Source organism: Ambystoma mexicanum, chromosome 1q, assembly GCF_040938575.1.
Source record: "Ambystoma mexicanum isolate Mex_15411 chromosome 1q, UKY_AmexF1_1, whole genome shotgun sequence".
In the NCBI taxonomy this organism is placed as follows: Eukaryota; Metazoa; Chordata; class Amphibia; order Caudata; family Ambystomatidae; genus Ambystoma; species Ambystoma mexicanum.
This window is the reverse complement of record NC_090922.1, coordinates 252,660,672-252,680,055: the sequence shown is the minus strand read 5'-3', so window position 1 is coordinate 252,680,055 and position 19,384 is coordinate 252,660,672. Positions and strand designations below refer to the sequence as shown.

At 48.5% G+C, this 19,384-nt stretch overlaps 1 protein-coding gene across 1 annotated transcript in view; it reads right to left on the bottom strand.

The window, feature by feature from the left end:
* Positions 1-19,384, bottom strand: part of CIBAR2 (CBY1 interacting BAR domain containing 2) — a 274,308-nt gene that overhangs the window by 11,094 nt on the left and 243,830 nt on the right. The gene's annotated exons all lie outside the window — the stretch shown is intronic.

The following is a 19,384-nucleotide window of genomic DNA, read 5'->3' as shown; positions in this document are numbered from 1 at the left end:
TCCAGGATAAAAATGAAAACTCCTAAAGTCCAGCAAACGAGCTGGGGGCCTGAAGGTTGAAGGGAATTAGGACAGAAATGAGAATTCTCTCCAACACAGCGCAGTACGGGGATTTACAGATGTTCATGTCATTGCAGTGGGCCCAACTACCTTAGGTTCAGGCGACACCTGGGGAATCGCGACGCCTGGGTTAAGAAGGGTCTTGTTTTATCTAGACAAGAGCAAGGGAGGGAGCTTGGAGCTCCTTTCAAGAAACGCAATAACATCATTGACCTGTGTGTGAGTTGGTGGGTTATTAAGGCCATCTGTGACAGTACTTTATGTGGAAGTTTTGGTTCAGTGCAGTCATCTTTTTAATTGCTAAGAACACAGCACTGGGAAAAACAGATTTTATGAATCCATCAGACAGATCAATGCGTTAGGATGCCTTGCGCAGAGATCTGTGTGCAACTTTTAAATACACCAACATACCCGAAAGCAAACAAGCAATGGCAAAACTGCATATTTTTTGGCTTTGCACATTTAGAGTAATTCTTTTTTTCCGCCCATAGGGATTTTAGCCTTTACATTTACATGGCCAGTACCACTGATTTTGTCAATATGCGTTTAGTTGTCTGCTGCAGGCCCGGAGCCCCAATAGCACGAACACACGACAAACACTTCTATGCCCAGATGGACAGCAGCTGGCCACTGAGCAAAGCACCCAAGGAAGTTAGAGTGAGGTTTGAGCTGGCGCTCTGCTTACCCAGCTACATAGCAAGGGACACGAAAGGGGTGCTTGGGGTCTTCCCATACCAAGAAGGTTTGCCTAACAAAAATGAAAATAAGTGGCATTTCCAGACTTCCCTCTTACAGCATCTGCCAAGTCCCATATGCATGTGGCACATTTGGGGAGAGCGAGCGAGAGAAAGAGAGAAAAGAAGAGAAGAAGAGAAGAAGAGAAGAAGAGAAGAAGAGAAGAAGAGAAGAAGAGAAGAAGAGAAGAAGAGAAGAAGAGAAGAAGAGAAGAAGAGAAGAAGGGAGGGGGAGAGAGGCTAGAGGGGGGAGAGAGGCTAGAGGGGGGAGAGAGGCTAGAGGGGGGAGAGAGGCTAGAGGGGGGAGAGAGGCTAGAGGGGGGAGAGAGGCTAGAGGGGGGAGAGAGGCTAGGGGGGGAAGGAGGCTAGGGGGGGAAGGAGGCTAGGGGGGGGAGAGGCTAGAGGGGGGAGAGGATAGAGGGGGGAGAGGATAGAGGGGGAGAGACGAGGGGAGAGAGGATAGGGGGAAGACAGAGGGGGAGATGCTGCGGACAGATCGGGGAGAGGCCGCGCAGAGACAGGGGAGAGGCCACGCAGAGATAGGGGAAGAGACAGGAGAGAAATGGGAGAGAGAGACCGAGAGTGAGTGAGCCAGAGAGAGAGAGAGAGCGAAAGGGAGGAAGAGAGTGAAAGGAACAGGCAGAAGTTCTGACAGTGGCAATGTGAAAAAGTGAAATGGGACCAGTCTGCAAGAGGTTAGTGGTAGGAGCATGGCAAGGACTGCAGGTTGTAAGAACTTTTACAAGTGTTTCTATAACTTCTAATGCATTGTGCTCAGCATGCCTGGCTATACCCTGTTCTGATCTGCTGTATGCAGTTTCCGGTTTGTCCACCCAGCTAGGTCTATGACTGCTCACTGCACTAACCCCCCTCCATTTCTACATTTCAACACAAAATACACATACAAAGCCACTGACACATTGCAACTGAACACTCCAATACAACAGACATCAAACATCAGAACACTCCACCTCTACAGCCAACCTACATTTATACATACTACACCCCAAGCAAATGCACCCTAGCACCACAGGCACACAAGGCTCCAATTTGGACACATGCCACTCTGCTCATGACGCAAAAAAAACTAGAAACCGACCCCATCCCCATGCAGCACTCAAGGTACTTTGGGTCGATAGGCAGCAAAACAACAGCAAATCTATCTCGCACGTTTCTCCCCCCTCCCCAATGCAGGGGTGGACTGGCCTATAGGGAACTCTGGCGATTTCCCAGTGGGCCTCTGCACCCTGGGCCTCTTTTCTGTGGTATTTCCACTTGGGTTTGCTGAAAATGTGTCATATGGGGCCACTTTGAACTTTATTTCCAGGGCCTCTTTTGGTCCCCAGTAATTATTTCCAGGGCCTCTTTTATTTCCCAGTCCACCCCTGCCCCAATGTTCCACCATCTCCCTCCACTTCAGGTCGCCCAGAGCACTTGGAGACCATGCGAATGCCAGCAAAGCGTGGTCTGCATCAAAAGAACAAATTAAACCTAGTCAATTGTGATCAAGGTGGGAAAAAAACGAAGCCACATGAGGCAGAAAGATGGATCTCTGGTAGACCCAGAGGGTGCAGGTGGGGGATGAAACAAGGGCTCAAAGCATTGCTTTGTAGACATGGACAGTGCAAGTATGATTTTGAAGAAATGTACATTTTTTTCTTCCATCGCAGATCAGAGGTTCAGGCAAGGATGGCAGGCCTGTGAAAATGTTTTGTTTATTTAAACCCGAAAGGATCGAGAGCCGCCACTGTTAGAATCCAAGAGAAAAATGTTGACTACTTCGACTTCATTTTGGTTTTGTGGATCCAGCTACAGCGTGAGATCCGAGGATCTGGATGGATGGAACCCTGTCTAGACAGAATTCCTGTTTTGGGGGATTCAGAGCCATTTTAGTGCCCCTCAATATTTAGCTTTTTTCCTCTGTATTTTTTTTGATTACTGACTTCTTTTTGGTGGCAAAAGGGACTTCTCCTGAAGTCCTCCAGCCATTGCAACCCTACTTAAGGTATATGGTATTTGTAGAGGTGGGGGAACCAAAGAATTCAAGGGTAGAGTCAAGCCATGGGGGCTGGTTTGGCTCTAAGAGCCGGATGCGAGACGAGTAGCCAAAAGAAACTGCATATCTCCCCACCCTCAAACAGAAAATCCATACCCATTATCCTGCCTCCTCAACTCCCACAACAAATACCCAATATCTGGAAGCCTCCTCCCTGCCCCCACAACATAAACCCATGCCTGATTGATGTCCTGCCTCAATGCCCGCATAACAGGAAACCTATACCTGGCATCCGAATGTTGGAAGATTAAATGATGTTTGTCCAGGATCACAACATTTCTGTAAACAGTCTGCACTTAAGTCATATCCAGCTGATGTAAATGCATGTTAATGTATAGTTTTAAGGAGCTAGCAATGCTCCGTTTCCGAGAGGTCTTAAATGTACACAAATAAAAAATATAAAACCTACCTGACAAACATAAAACCTTAAGCTAAACAGAAATCGTGATTATAGCTTTATTTTCACTATCCTAATAAGACCCCACACGGAACAGTATCGTTTGTTTCTTATTTGTATAGCGCTCCAAACCCCGAAGGTATCTGGGCACATTACATGAATATTCAAATTTACAAGTTACATATAGGCAAGCACAGGTTATTTACAGCATCAATATAGTTATTTGTTAAATTGTTAAAATACACAACTGAGTATAACAAAGAAAAATAAATATGTAAGAAAGTTAGCAGGATTTACAAAACACTTAAAGTCTGTTCAAAGTAACGTCAGCATAAGCAATCCCCTGTGTTTTGCACCTGTACTTTTAAGAGCTAGAGACAACAACAAAACTGTGCGAAAAGGTGAGATACGTGTAGTGGTTGTTTCACATAGACGTGGAGCTATTTATTGTGCACAGCTAGCAGCCTTGAATACTAGCAGAGCTATACTCAATCTTTCAGAACACACGCGAGAGAGAAAGAGGCAGCACCCACTTGTCCTGTGTGGTGGGGTATTGAGGACAAAATCTAAAGGGCTGTGTGGCAGGGGAAAGCCTCATGCCTAGGCAGAAATCCACCTTACCCAAGACCAGTGTTTTACCTACCAACGCCTCATTCGCACACTAGTTAGTACATGAAAACCCCATGGCCACCGACCATAGCCTGGGGGAAGTAAAGGAAATTATCCTGGCAGGCTCCTTATAGAGTATAGGAAAGTGTCCAAGGCAAACCCTCTTGCCCACCAAACAGTGTTGTACATCATCCATTTCACTTTTCCGTTATGAAAGTCTCACAAGTGACAGAGCAATTAGCAAGTTAAGGGATTCTTCAGCCTGTGATGTGCATATTAGATATGATCAATATTTGTATTATCTTTGGAGCAAACACTATAGTTCAATACACTATACTCAAGTGAGGCTTTTCGTGTCATGAACATTTAACAATATCCCTTCCAAGTGATGTGGCAGATAAGGGAAATTTGCCCAGGATTGCATAGATTGGTCAAGTGTAGAAGACAGGTTTTCTGGTTGCATGGTATGTTGCAGGTTTCAGAACACACATGCACTCATTGCATCTTTAGTTTTGCAGCAGCATGCAATTCATGGCAAGAGAAAATCAAAGTACCCTGTGCAAGTAGATTATTGCATTCAGTTCAACTTCAGTTCACCCGTCAGTGGAGTGGATTGATACATGAATTTACTTTACTCAAGCCAAGACAGAGCCAGACGTTTGGCTCCAACCATGCTCAAGCCACCTCTGGCTCCCCCACCGCTATGTATCGGGTCGTCCCTTAAGGCACCCAGTACCAGGGGTGCCTAAAGCACCCTAATTTTGCCCTAGGGAGATTTATCAGTTTACATTGGTTTGGGATAGTAGGTTGGTGGTAGCTGTACTTTAGCTTTGTCTTCCAGGGGTGCAAGCCATTCTACCACATTGGTAGACCAATGTAACTTTTTGGTAGCCACTGGGGCACCAATTGATCCTTTTAAATCTTACTCTCGCCAATTTTGTTTTTTAGTGCTCCCATTGTTCAGGGTAAACACGAGACGGCCTTAAAATTGCCGTTGCAACCATGTGGGATCCGTGTGAGCCTTAATGGCAGCCTCCATATTGGTTTTAACTTGTTTAGGTATGTGTAGGTTCCTGGACTCGCCACATCATTTCCTGTGGGGGTGGTCTAGGCGGAGTGTCAGTCCTATTGACCAACCAGTATGATTGGTCATCTAACATTTCGCGCCCAGACACCTTTAATAACTAGTGGGCTGGTCTTTGGCCAGCCCCTTTTGTACTGCTGCTTAAGACACTGCCTGGTCCCTGCTTTTCTTTAGTCCCCTCTTTTTTCTGCAAACTTGGACAAAGCCACCTGTCGAAGGAGTTTGCTCACCAATTCCCACAGTTTCTTGGATCCTGGAAATATTGTCTGGGTACAGTGGCTTGGACAAATTCTGGTTTGGGTTTTCTGCCACTAAGGTCCAGTCCGGGCTTCCTGAATTCGCTTGCTGCCTCCTCTTGTGCTTCTATGCTGGAAAACATTTCTGGGCCGTTTCCTGCAATTTTCTTCCTCCACCTCCTCAAAACCGAGGCCATCACATCGCCCCTCCTTCCACCGCGCCGCCAGACTCACTAGACGCCTTCCACCCCTCTCCTCCCTGCCACCCTGTACCCCTCCTCTGTGCCCCCGTATCCTACCCCCGCCTTATATGTGTTCTGTTACCTCTGTAAAGTGCTCTGTTGTGTATCTGTTTTGTTGTATACCTCTGGAAAGCACTCCATCCCTTCTCAAAGCTAGGTCTGGTGCTCAATGCATACCATAATAAATAATGATGATCTTCTGCTTGGCTGCGGTTCACTGCCTTCGCCTAGTGGTGTGCTGAGACACCTCACCTGATCTTTTGCCATGCAAGTCTAAAGGTGCCTCCTGCCATTATCACTGTTCTGGGATAGTTTTGTGCTGTGCTGCCTTCCTCCTTTGTGCACTGAGAGCAATATTTACAGCACCCCCCTCACCATCCTGAAGTCTCCCACACTGGGTTTCTGACTCCAGGCTTGATGATCAACATTGTGGCATGGTCCTTCGTTCCTTTTCTTGGTCATTTTTGGTGTAGGGTGCAAGCCCCTGGGCCGGATCCGGTAAACCGTACATGGAAAAGGAGGTCCTGTACTTATTGCGTTATTTCATGATGCTGATGCAGTTTTTGCCTGAACAGCTGATGTCAGTACTTACCTCAGGTCATAAAGGTGGCCGAAAATAAAAAGACAGTTAAACCACCCCCCTCCCCCCCCGCACCTCCAGGGGTCCTTCTGGTCCGAGATGAGTATCTGGAGGCAGGTCTCAAATGCATTTCACATAGACTTACATTGAGGGTCCTCTAGCTCAGCTGCATCTTCCTCTGGACTTTTTCTTGCTTTGTCCCTCAACCTCTGGATCTCTATATGTGGGTCTCTGCTGGTGGTCCCACAGGTTGTTTGCAGCGTATTCCTTATCTGTGGGATAGAAAAGACTTACCTCCATTATAGCAGATGACCCATTGACATTCCTCCCATTGGTTTCAATGAAACTTTGTAGCTGCCCTGTACCACTCTAAATGACTCTGCTGGTACGAACCTGGCCCTGAAGACTTTTTATTGGTTGCCAGACATTTGGTCGAAAAAAATTGGTCGACCAGACAAATGGTCGAACCGATTTGGTCGAAAACCAAATGGTTGAATTTTTTATTTTTATTTTAACCCTTTTTGTTTTTTTTTGGGGGGGTCCCCACCACCCCCTTTTTTCTCTAAAAACCCCTTTTTTTTACTAAACGAAAACCCGAAAAATAAATATATAAATAAAAAAAAGAATTCGACCATTTGGTTTTCGACCAAATTGCGTCGACCAAATTGCAGTCGACCAGTTTTTTTTCGACCAGTTGACTGGACACCCTTTTTATGTACCCACATGCAGTTCATTGTACTCTGAACTAAGAATGAAAATTGGAGGACTGACTTCTGTTAGGTAAGAATCGATGCAGTCACACTGTGCAAGACTACACAGCACTTATCTGCTTGGTATTAGGTAACCCACCTTTTGTTATAGGTGTGTACTACAAAAGTTGGTAGTGCGACTGAGAAGCCAAGCCGATCACAAGAGGGGTAAATGTTAGTTGTAGAGCTGTACAAATGAAATCTGTAAATAGAAGTAGCCAAGCAACACCTACTCTCAAGGTTTCTGTTATAAATAGTTATTTATTTAACATCAATCTTTAAATAAGCGTTCTTTAAAAAGGCAATTTGTGTAACACTGTAGATATACTTCAAAACTTCTTTTCAGAATCAGAACAAGTTAGTGGAGAATATTTGGAGATGCTTCTTACACAATTCCTACAGCCTGAGGGGACTTCAATCACAAGGACAGTAATGGCATTTATATATCACACTCGTTATACTTTGCGGATTCTGAGGTTGCAGAAAGGAAAGGTTAGGGAAGGAAAAACATTAAACAGTTTCTCAGTATATGTGAGGACAACTAAATCTTCCAATGAAATCTAGACAAGCCTTTCCCAGCAGCAACAGACTGCAACAAGCTACCACCTATGAGGGACAAACAATATGAAAGCCAATGGACTAGAAGAGTCTTCAGAGGGCCAGGACAGCCAAAGACAATTGGAACACAGTCTATGGATCGGAGACACTTCTTAGATAAATGTCTTGCACAAAGTTAGAGAGATTGTAGAGAAATCACTTGTAGGGCACAAGATGGTAAGCCTGTGAAAAGAGTTGAGATGAACTATGAAAAGTAAGCCAATGAAATTCCCAACTGAGAAAAGCGTAGCTTAAAGGCAATAAGTTAAGTACCCCGAGCCTAAAACAGTATCTCTGGTTTGAAGAAGAGTGGTGCAGCTGGATTACGTCTTGCTACAGCCGTCCAGATCCTTGTTCCCAAGCTTCCATCGGGGGGGGAGGGACAAGAGGGAGGATGTCTGAAGGGCTCCTGCGGAGGTACTTGGGAGGTCGTCCACAGTTATGGGCTCTTCAGTTCAGCAGCACTTCACGGTTTCAGCGCTTTGCAAACAGCACTGTGGCGGATCTCGGTTGGGCTTCCTGCACTCTGGTGAGGGGACTCGGGATCTGTTCGCCCTGCTTCTGGAGGGTCCTTCGGAGACTCCTGGAGCTTCTAGCCAGATTTCTTTACTGCCTCAGACGTTTCACTCGACTACGGCTACTCAACCCCTGGCATTGGGCTTCTGAAGTAATGGAGAGGCACAGCAAGTCGGGGGAGATGTTCCAGTGGAGTTCGTCTCTGGGTTATTTGGTCCCACTAACACAAGGGGAGAAGTCATTCGGTCCGGAGCTTCTCTGTCAAGGTGAAAAAGGAGTTCAGCACAGCAGCAGGGCTTCACCACGCAATTCAAAGGTCTTGGAGGATGCAGCAAGCTTAGTTCACGGTTTCTTCGTCAGATGATTCTCCCAGTGGTCCACTCTGCCTCTAATCGCAAAACCCTCGTCTTTTAAGCAGGTTGCTTCCATTCATGCACAGCCTAGGCTGTCAATCACAGCCAGCCAATCAGGACTGGTTGCATTCAGGCATTCCTAGAGAAAAAGGACAGGTGAGTTTTGAGACCCTCCCTCACATCCTGACCTTCCAGACACATTGGAGCAAGAGGCGGGCTTCAGGGCTGAAGCCCGCCAAAGGCAAGACAAATAAAGGGCTTGAATTTGTCTAACCCAAGAAAGACCTCACAAACAGAAAATGGTGAAAAAAGGAGACAGGTGCCATTTTGACAAAATGGCCACCCAAGGGTGCTGTACTGCAGCTGAGGGTTCAGCCTCTGGTAGAAAAGCACAATGGAAGGAAAAAGTAAACCACTGCCATCAGCCATTTAAAGTAGTGAGGGTAACATACAAATGTTACATGAGAGAGTAGGATAAGGGACTAAGTCACCCCCCCTCCAGCACTCCACATAAGATGGTGTGTGCTGGACCTACAAATAGAAAAGGGAAGTAAAGTCAATTTCACTTTACTATTTTTGGGAACTGTAGTTCACACAAGAAAAGGTATTTAAACCTTATGAGAAATCTAAGGGGATTTCTCTGTGACACTGCACTGAAGGTGCTGTGTGTTACCATAAAAAAGCAGGTACCTATGGAGTTTGTCAGACTCCAAAAACAGTGAAAACACAAAATTCAAATCAGGTCAAAACACATGAGTGAGAAAAAGGTCTCACTCACTCCAGGGTTAAAATTAAAAAGTCTTAAATCCAGCAAAAGAGCTGGCGGTCTCTAAGGTAGAAGTGAATTAGCACAGAAACGAAAATTCTCCCTAACACTAGTCCCCCAAAGGCCAAGGGACAGGGGGATTTAATTCACTCCTGGATGAATCTCCTATTCCAGTCGGTCATACTTTCTGGAGCGGCCATCAGCATTTTGGTGATAATACCCTGACCAGTGTTCTATGGTAAAATCAAACTCTTGGAGGTTAATTGACCATCTCAACAATTTTGGATTCTCCCCCTTCAACTGCATTAACAATCTCTAGGGTTGGTGGTCTGTCTGAATAATGAAAATAGGACCATACAAGTATGGCCTAAACTTCTCCTGAGACCACACAATGGCAAAACATTCACATTCTATAGTTGCCCACATTGTCTCATGGTCTTTCAGCTTCCTGCTGATGAAGCAGATAGGCTGCTCCCTGCCTTTCTCATCTAGTTGGCTCAAAACGGCTCCTATCCCTGTATTAGAAGCATCTGTCTGTATAATGAATGATTGGTTATAACCAGGAGCTCTCAAGACTGGTGCTTGACAGAGGGCTTTCTTTAGACCTTCAAAGGCCTTAGTGCACTCATTCCACCTGACCTCCTTGGGGAATTTGGGTGAGGTTACCTTTAAGGGAGAAGCTATGGTCCCATAGTTCTCTATGAAATTCCTGTAATACCCAGTGAGACCTAGGAAGACACTCACTTGAGTCAGAATAGTACGGGTGGCCCAGTCTTGTACAGCTTGTACTTTGATAGGCAATGACCTAATTTCACCTCCTCCTACCCCCATGTCCAAAGTAGACCACTTTACTCTGGCAAATTTCACATGTACTAGTTAGTCTTTATGGTCAGAGGGGCCGGCTCCAAAGCCTGCTAAACATATCGTAGGTGGTGAAGATGCTCTTGCAAAGTGAGGCTGAATACTGCAATTTCATCCAAGTATGCCATGCAGAAGTCCCCTAAGCCATTCAGAACTTTATTATTCACCATCCTCTGAAATGTAGCAGGTGCATTCTTAAGCCCAAAAGACATAACTTTAAAGTGGTATAAGCCTCATGGGGTGGAGAATGCAGTTTTCTCCTTGGCATGGTCTGTCACAGCGATTTGCCAATAGACTGAGGTTAGGTCAAATGTACTGAGGAACTTGGCTGAACCAAGTTTTTCCACCAGTTCAACTGTCCTGGGTAAAGGATGGGCATCAGTCATGGTAACTGCATTAAGAGCTCTATAGTCCATGCAGAATCTCAACTCTTTGGTTCCTGCTTTTAACACTAGTCGAACTGGACTAACCCATGGACTGGTAGAAGGCTCAATAACCCCAAGGTCAATCATCTTCTTGACCTCTTCCTTTATGCGAGATCTGACATGATCTGCCATTCTGTAACCCCTGTATTTCAGGGAGGCTCATCAGTGATATCATCATGCTGGCCGCAAGGGGTCAAGCCCGGTAGTGAAAACAGGGAGGAAAACTGATTCCACAGAGCCCTGAACTACTCCTGTTGTTGCAGAGTCAAATCTGAAGAGAGTTTCACTCCTTCAATTGTCTCATCTGAAGGTTGTCCCCAGAGGAGATCAGGTAGAGGCTCACTCTCCTCCTTCTCTTGATCAGAGGCCAAGACCAAAGCTCCAAGTTCTGTTCTGGAAACATAACCCTTTAGGCGGTTAGTGTGACAGACCCTAGGGGCCTCCTTGAGCTTGCCCCAAGTCAACAAAATAGCTGACCTCTCCAAACTTGCCTACGATCTGAAGTGTCCAATCCACTTGTCCTGCAAGGCCCTCTGCCTCGTAGGTACGATAACCAATACAAGCCGGTCTGGAGTAAATTTCACCATGTTGGGCTTCTGGTCGTGCCAATGCTTGACCAGGGCCTGGCCTGCTTTCAAGTTTTCTGAAGCTTCTGTCCTCATCAGTGCCATCCTCTTTCTGAGGCCCAGCATATAGGCAGTGACTCACTGGCTGCAGGGAAGGAGCACTCTCCAACCCTTCCTTGATCAGGGCCAAAGAGCCTCTGACTAGATGACCATAAAGTTGTTCAAAGAGGCTAAAACCAACCCCTGCTTGAGGCACTTCTCTATAAGCAAAGAGGCATGGCAGTAGACAGTCCCACTTTCTTCTAAGGGGTTCCTCTAAAGCACCCATCAAGCTCTTCACAGTATGGTTAAAATTCTCCACCAGCCCATTAATTTGGAAATGGTAGGCTGTTGAGAACTGTTTTTCCACATGGTCTGCATGTAGTGGGACAAAGTTTGATACCATGTCAGAAATGACTTCCTTGGGAAAGCTTACTTTGGTAAAAATACCAATGGGGGCCTTGGCCACTGCCTAAACAGCAACAGTTCTCCTAGGTATTGCCTCAGGATACCTGGTAGCATGGTCTACCACAACAAATATAAAATTGGTTGTCTGAGGAAGTTGGAGGGTCTAGGGGACCAACAACGTCAATCCCCACCCTCTCAAATGAGACACCCACCACAGGGAGGGGCACTAAAGGTGCCACATTCTTGGGTCCACACTTGCCAGAAGTCTGACAAGTGTGGCAGCTCCTACAGAATTTATCTACATCAGCCCCCATCTTGGGCCAGTAGAAGTACAGAGATAGCCTCTCTTTGGTCCTCTTGAAACCAAAGTGACCAGCCAAAGGGATCTCGTGGGCCAACTGTAGGCACTTTTGTCTCACCTCCATGGGCACTACCAGTCTCCTGTAGTCCCGTGGGGTAGACTTGGTAGGTTCAACGTAGAGGAGGCCATCCTTCCAGTAAAGCCTATGCTTCCCTGGCTCTTGCCATTCCAGCTGGGAAGCCGTCTGCTGGCGCAGACCTTCTAGAGAGAGACATTGAAGTCTGCCCTAGAGGGTACACCTTATGCAAGTAAAGTCTGCAGCTCAGTATGGTCTCTAGGATCCAGATCTCCAATGCAGGGAAGGTTTTCTTCCAGCTCTGTCACCAGTAGCCGATTCCACAGAATTTGGTTGGCCCTCTAATTCAGCATCAACTGGGGAAGGGGTCAATGGGGACAACCCTCTCAGGGATGTCCTTGTCCTATGAACAGTTTTAGGTTTCAGACCTTTCTTTCTCCCAGAGATGTTGGATTTCTCCTTTGTCTCTTTTCTTGGAAGTTGAAGGGTGGCCTTCCTGTGGACTGAAGGTATTAGACATCTCCTTAACCTCAAACCTAGAGGCTCTTAAGGTTGCCGCTCTGGCCAACCTGGTTTGCTCCTGCTTTTTGCTGGGAGGCGTGGGGGTACTAGACACTACTCCAAGAGCCTTCAAGTCATTCCCCAACAGGACTATACCCTGGCACTTCATTCTGTACACCAACAGGGATCCTAACAGTCATGCTATTGCACTGGATGTGAGCTGGCAGAATAGGAACCATTTGGATAGGGCCTCCTGCAACTTTAGTGGGACCTTTGGGTGCCTTATCTACATCCTCAGGTTTGAAGAAACTTTCAACCACTGTAATGCTTGCCCCATTGTCTCCAATGGCAGGAGTCTACTGACCATCTACAAGAACACTGTCCTTATAATATTCTTTGTTATTATCTGGAATGGTGTTATAAACATCCACATTCTGTTGTCCCACAGACCCAGGCACACTAAAGGCACATTGGCTTGAACTCCAATGGGGTCTTCAGCCAGTAGTTGAAAGTGTGCACTTGCCATTTGTGCTTCTCCCTCAGGGATGAAGGCTAAGGAGACAGTGTGGACCCCTGAAGGTTTACCCTTACACCTGGGATCCCCTTTCACATGATCTACAGACCCACGTACAGAACATTTACCAAATGCTCTTAAGAATGGGGGTTTCTGTTAACCTCCCTCTGGTTTGGCACCAGATGGTTCACTAGACCCAACAGGTGTCCCATGGGATTTACCCGTATTATGTTTGTTGCCTTCTTTTGGGTGGTTGAAATTAGAATTCTCTTTACCATCTTTCTGGTGCTGCTTCCCCTCTTCCTTCTTGTGAGTTGCCCCAGAGTCCTTGTGAGTGGCCCTGTTGGCTACCCATAAGTCAGCAGCTTGTGCTAGCTTTTTAGGATCAATTTTCTTCGAGTCAGCCAAGTGCTGTCTCAGCTCAGGAGAGCAGGCATCAAAAATAGATTCAAGGAAAAACAGATTTCTCACTCCTTTAAAGGATTTTACTCTGTACCCCTTAGCCCAACTATCGAAGTTCTTTAAACACTCACATACCCAGGTAGCCCAAAGGGTACCATTAGTCTTTTTGAAGGTCCTAAACCTCTTAAGGTACTGGGAAGGAGTCCTCCCAAATCTGGCTATTAATGCCAGCTCAACTGAATCATAGTCCTTTCTATCACTGGCACCCAACTCTATAACAGCATCACAGCCATTCAGGGGGAGCCTAGACATGAGCCATGGAATCGAATCATTCCCACGTATTCCTTGCAGACTGTAGGTATATTCAAACGTACTCAGCCAATCCAACAAATCAATTTTAGGTTCATACATACTCACTGCTTCTTTAGGCAGGTGATGCCTGTTGGGACTAGTAGACCTAGAAGACCCTGAATGGGAAGCAGAATCAAGGGACATTTTCCTCATTTCCATTTCATGCTGCATTTCTCTTAATTTCACCTCTTGATGTTTAGTTTTCAGATTGCACATCCAGTTTCTTGAACTCCAACTCTAATCTTAGTCTTTCAAGTTAAATATATTCTGGGCTTAGATTTGGACCTTGTGGGGTCATAATGGGAACTAACCGTGGTACAGGAGCAGGCTGTGGCAGAGGGTGGTTCCCTTCTGGAGACTCTTCTCCCTCCTCTTGCAGATTGGAGTTGGACTCTAAACTACCATCCTCGTCATTATATTCCACATTATTTTTTTGGTTAGTAGGTGTTACATGCCTACTAGCCAAGAGTTGGTGATTTAACAACCTTAAAATCAATTCACTTTTTTTCCTTTCAGAGTCAGACCCCTGGTTTTACACATCTTTGTTGTTCTACTGTCAGGCAAATTAGGGCTGAGTCATTAAAGTTATCCAGATTTGGCATGTTACAATTGCTTACTTTTTGTTGAAGCATCACCTTGTGGTTGGTTTAGTTGCGAACAAGTACAAGAAATAGTCAATGTAACCACTCTACGCCAACCCCACCGCCTGTCACCAGTGTGAGGTAAGAATTGATGTAGTCACACAGTGTGAGACTACACAACACTATCTGCTTGGTATTAGGTAACCTACATTTTGGTATAGGTGTGTTCTACACAAGTTGGTAGCGTGACTGAGCAGCAAAGCCCATCTCAAAAGGTGTAAACGTGAGCTGTACAAATTAAATCCGTGAATACAAGTAGCCAAGCAACAACTACACTCAAGGTTTCTGTTTTAGAGTTATTTATTTAACATACATTTTTAAATATGCGTTCTTTAAAAAGGCAATTTGTATAACACTGTAAATATTCTTCAAAACTACTTTTCAGAACTAGTGGATAATCTATGAATATGCTTCTTACACAATTCATAAACCTTGAGGTGACTTCAATCACAAGGACAGTAAGGAACAAGTTAGTTACTTACCTGTAACTGTTGTTCTCCAGCATGGGTCTGGCATGGATTCACATGCTCATGAATATTCCCCGTCGTAAGGCTGGGAATCCTCGGTAAAGAAAAAATTAGTTTCAGTTTCGTTTCTGAACTGTCTTTCTACTAGTAACCAATCACTGGTCTCTAGGTCATACTGCCCTCAGGCAATGACTGCCCTCTACCTAACCCCCTCCTCTGGCAGCCATCTTCAGATTTGGTAGCACGTAAAGTGGCAGTAAGACCAAGAGAAGAACCGCAGAGGGGTAGGCGGGAGGGTTCGCATGTGAATCCATGCCAGACCCATGCTGGAGAACACCAGTTACAGGTAAGTAACTTGTTCCTTCTCCAGCATGGGGTCTGGCATGGATTGACATGCTCATGAATACATAGCAGTACACACATGCACAACCACGGGAGGTGGCAGGGCTCAACATTAAGCATTTCAACAACTCAACATTAAGCATCTCTTACCTCCTCACCAGGCTCACCCTCAGGCGAACAGGTTGCGCAGCACTGCCTGGCCGACTCTGGACTCCTCCCTGGGATTCCGGTCGATGCAGTAGAATCTCGTGAAGGTGTGCGTCGACCTCCACGTAGCAGCCTTGCAGATGTCCAGCAGGGGCACACCAGACAGGAACGCCGTAATAGCAGCAATCGATCTGGTCGAATGGGCTCTCGGACGGCCGGGCAACGGTCGGTTTGCCAACCAGCGACAGTCCATGATGCAGCTGGAGAGCCATCTGGAAATGGAAGCCTTCGAGAGGACCTTCCCTTGGTTCACAGGTCCAAAGTTCACAAACAGCTGTGATGTCTTCCGAAAACTCTTAGTGCGGTCCACGTAGAACTTCAGCGCTCTAGCCACATCCAGCAAGTGCAAAGTCCTCTCAGCCGGCGACAAAGGTGACGGGAAGAAAACGGGTAACACCAAGGGCTCGTTGAGGTGGAAGTCCGACGGCACCTTGGGCATGAAGGAGGGGTGCATCCTCTGCCCCACCCTCGTCTCGTGGAATGTCAGGTATGGAGGTTTACAAGAGAGGGCCTGGATTTCTCGGTATCAGGTAATTTTTTCCCAAGCAAAAATATCGCCGTACATATGGTTGTCGGGAACGGCCATAGGCGATATTTTTGGTGGCGAAAATATTAGGTGCGGGGGTGTCCCCCGCATATAAAAAAAATGATGCGGGGGTTGCGGTGGTGTCCCCCGCAGGGTCCATGTGTTATTTTCGGTGCAAAAATATGGCGATATTTTTGCGGCAAAAATATCACATGGAACCGATCTCTCCCACTCATCGTGCAGAGGTGATGGCCACAAGAAACACCATCTTCCACAACAGGAACTTCAACGGAGCTGAATGCAGAGGCTCGAATGGCGATATCATGAGCCTGGTCAGCACAACGTTGAGCTCCCACGCCGGTGCCGGAGCCTTCACCGGCGGGAACGATCGGAACAGTCCTTTTGAACTCCTTCACAAGGCGGTGAGACCACAGAGACGACCGCTCCGGAGTTCTGGTGTAGCGGGAGCTAGCCGCTAGATGGATCTTGTTGGAGGCATGCGCCAGCCCCGCCTTGGCCAGCGATAGTAAGTACGGCAGCACTTAGAGGCCGTAATCCGCAGAGGGTTAATCTTCTGTGCACGGCACCAGACAGAGAACCTCTTCCCTTTGTGTCCATAACACGAGAGTCGAGGACGCCCTGGCCTTTGCAAGCACCTCCTTGTAGTCCGCCGGGATATCGTACCCTCCGAACTGTAGTGCTGCAGGTTCAGCAATCCTGGGTCGTGATGGAGGATGGCGCTTCCTTCCCTGGTGAGAAGATCCACGTTCGTCGGTAGTTTGACCGGGGGGGTGCTGACAAGTCCAGAAGGTCCGGGAACCACATCTGCCTCGGCCACGCTGGTGCGAAGAGGATCATCCTGCACCGGGACCGTCTGAGTTGACTAATGAGTCGCAGCCACAAAGGCAACGGGGGGGAACGCATACAGGAACAGGCCGTCCCAGGGGAATGAGAAGGCATTGCCCATGCTCCCCGGCTGGGGAAACCTGCTGGCGAACCTGCGGCACTTGGCGTTCGTCACCGTCGCAAATAGGTCGATCTGGGGATTGCCCCATCGTCGGAATAGGAGATCCACTTGATCCTGCCGCAATTCCCACTCGTGGCACAAGCACAGCTCCCTGCCACAGACGGCCCAGTGCCACAGATCCTGCGCCTGCTTGGATAGGGCCGGGGATCAGGTGCCCCCTGCTTCCAGATGTAAAACATCATGGTGGTGTTGTCGGTGAAGATCCTTACCACTTTGCCCTTGAGGGACGGAAGGAACGACCTGAGGGCCCAGAATACTGCTCAGAGCTCCAGGACATTGATGTGTAGTGACCTCTCCTCTGGGAGCCAAAGGCATCTTGCGTGGAGATCTCTGGTGTGCGCCCCCATCCCTCCAGGGAGGCATTGGTCGTCAATCTCCTGATATGCCGGGGTCTGGAAGTTCATACCCCGCCGCTAGATGCGCGCGGGTGCCCCACCACCGGATCGCTTGGCGGAAAGTCTCGTTGAGTGATATCCTGTCCTCGAAGCTGCCCGCCGCTTGCATCCAACGGGCGTCGAGGAACTCCTGCATTGGTGGCATCTGTAGCCTGCATAGGCGCACAAGATAGATGCACGAGGACATCATTCCGAGTAGGGACTTGATGGACCTCACCCTGGCTACGTCCATGGTCAACAGCCGTTGCACCTTGCCCAGAATGGCCTTCGTCCTTTCTTCCGACGGGGAAGCCAGTCGCGCCACTGTGTCCAGTTTGGCTCCCAGGAACAGGGCATCTTGCGACGGTACCAAGTGGAATTTCGCCAAGTTGATCGAGAATGCCAGATCCGTGAGCAGTTGGACGGTCTTCGCTGTGTGATCGACGGCGAGATCCCTTGACTTTGCTTGGATGAGCCAATCGTCCAGGTAGGGGTAGACATGGATCCCCTGCAGGCGCAGCTGCGCTGCCACTGGTGCTGGGCACTTGGTGAAGACCCTGGGCGCCGAATTCAATCTGAAGGGAAGGGCCTTGAACTGATAGTGTCGCCCACAAATCGTAGGAACTTTCGATGTCCTTTTAGAATGGGGATGTGGAAGTAGGCGTCCTCCAAGTCCAGCGACGATAGCTGTCCCAGCACGTGCTGGAGGGTGACCATGAATTTCTGGGACCTGATGTACTTGTTTAGATGACGAAGGTCCAGGATGGGCCGCCAACCGCCGGTCTTCTTCCGGACTAGGAAGTACCGCGAGTACACTCCGGAGCCCTGGAGCCTCTTTGGGACTAGTTTCATGGCTCCCATTCTAAGCAGCGCTCGCACTTCCAGCAGCAGTTGAGGGATGTGGTTTTTCTTCCTGGCCACGGGTGGAATACGGGGACACCTTTTTTGAAATTCCAGAGTGTGCCCGCGGGCCAGGGCATCTAGCACCCAACGGTTGGTGGAGATGGACTCCCACACACTGATGAACTTCGTCAGCCGGCCTCCCACCGGGATGCTCGGGTCGGGACCTGACACCACAGCCGGTTCAATCCTGTTTCTTCGCGGCCTTGCCGCCTTGTCCTGCTTGGCGGGATCCTCCGCTCTTGCCGCGTCCTCTAAGCTTCCTGCGACGAGGAGCAGGCCGCTTGGCTGTATGACGAGGAACCGCCGCCGAATCCTTTGGAGGCACCTTGCTTGCCTCCGGTGTTCCGAAAGGACGGTCGTCGCTGTTGAAGAACGCCCAAGGCCCGAGCTGTCTCGTAGTCCGCCTTGATGGCCTGCAGTGACTAGTCCACTGTCCTGCCGAACAGGTTGTTCCTGTCAAAGGGCATGTCCAGAACCCTGGTCTGCATGTCCTGGCGGAAATCGGTGGCCTTGAGCCAACCGCGCTGTCGAAGGCAAACGCTGTTGCTCATCTGGCGAAACCCGGTGTCGGCGATGTCCATGGCCACCGTTATGGCGTGGTCCGAAGCCACCTTGCCTTCCTGTAGGATTTCCAGGGCCTCAGCCCTCTTGTCTGGGAGGAAGTCCAGGAGTAGAGAGATCTTGAACCACAGCTCCCTGTCGTAGCGTGCCACATCGTGAGGGCGTTGGTTGCCTTAATCGTCGTCGCCGACGAGATGACCCGTTGTCCCATGGCGTCCAGCTTCTTCCCCTCGCCGTACGGGGGATGTAGAAGTTGAGGCCATCGCTCCCGCCGATTTCTTCTTGGCCGCCACGGAGACCACTGAATCCGGGGACGGCTGTGCTGAGGCACATCGGGGCAGAGTCCGGGACCCGGTACTTCTCCTCGTACCAGTCTCTCCTAGCGGGAGCCATGGCTGGGTTCTTCAGGAGTGCCAGTCCCTCGTCCCAGATGTCGTCCAGTAACGGGATTGAGAGGACAGTCTTCATCTTGGCCTCCCGTCGTTGGTAGAGGAAGCCCTCCTTCTGTTCCTCGGGACAGAGCTGGAAGCCCTGGTGATCATGGTGTGGAAGGAGACAATTTCGTCGTGGGAGGGAGGGGGGAGAAGTGGTGATGGAAGGTCCATCCCGTCATCACCACCGTAGTCGTCTGTCCCCGTCTCCGTTCCAGTCTCATCCCTCGGAGGAGGGGATGGGGGTGAAGGCTGGAAAGGGGGAGGAGGATGGACTTGTCTCCGTTTGTTCGGTGGGCTCCCCGACGGTCCAGGCTCTGCTGGGTCGTCGGTGGGGGGTAAGGGCACCCTTGTCCTCATCTCCGTACACAGGGCCTGTATAGCCATCAAGATAGCTCCTGAATTGTCTCCTGGTTGCAACAGTACCGATGGCTGGGGCGCGGGGCCCTCTGCGGCCCTATCTTCCTCGTCGGCTCCCCCGT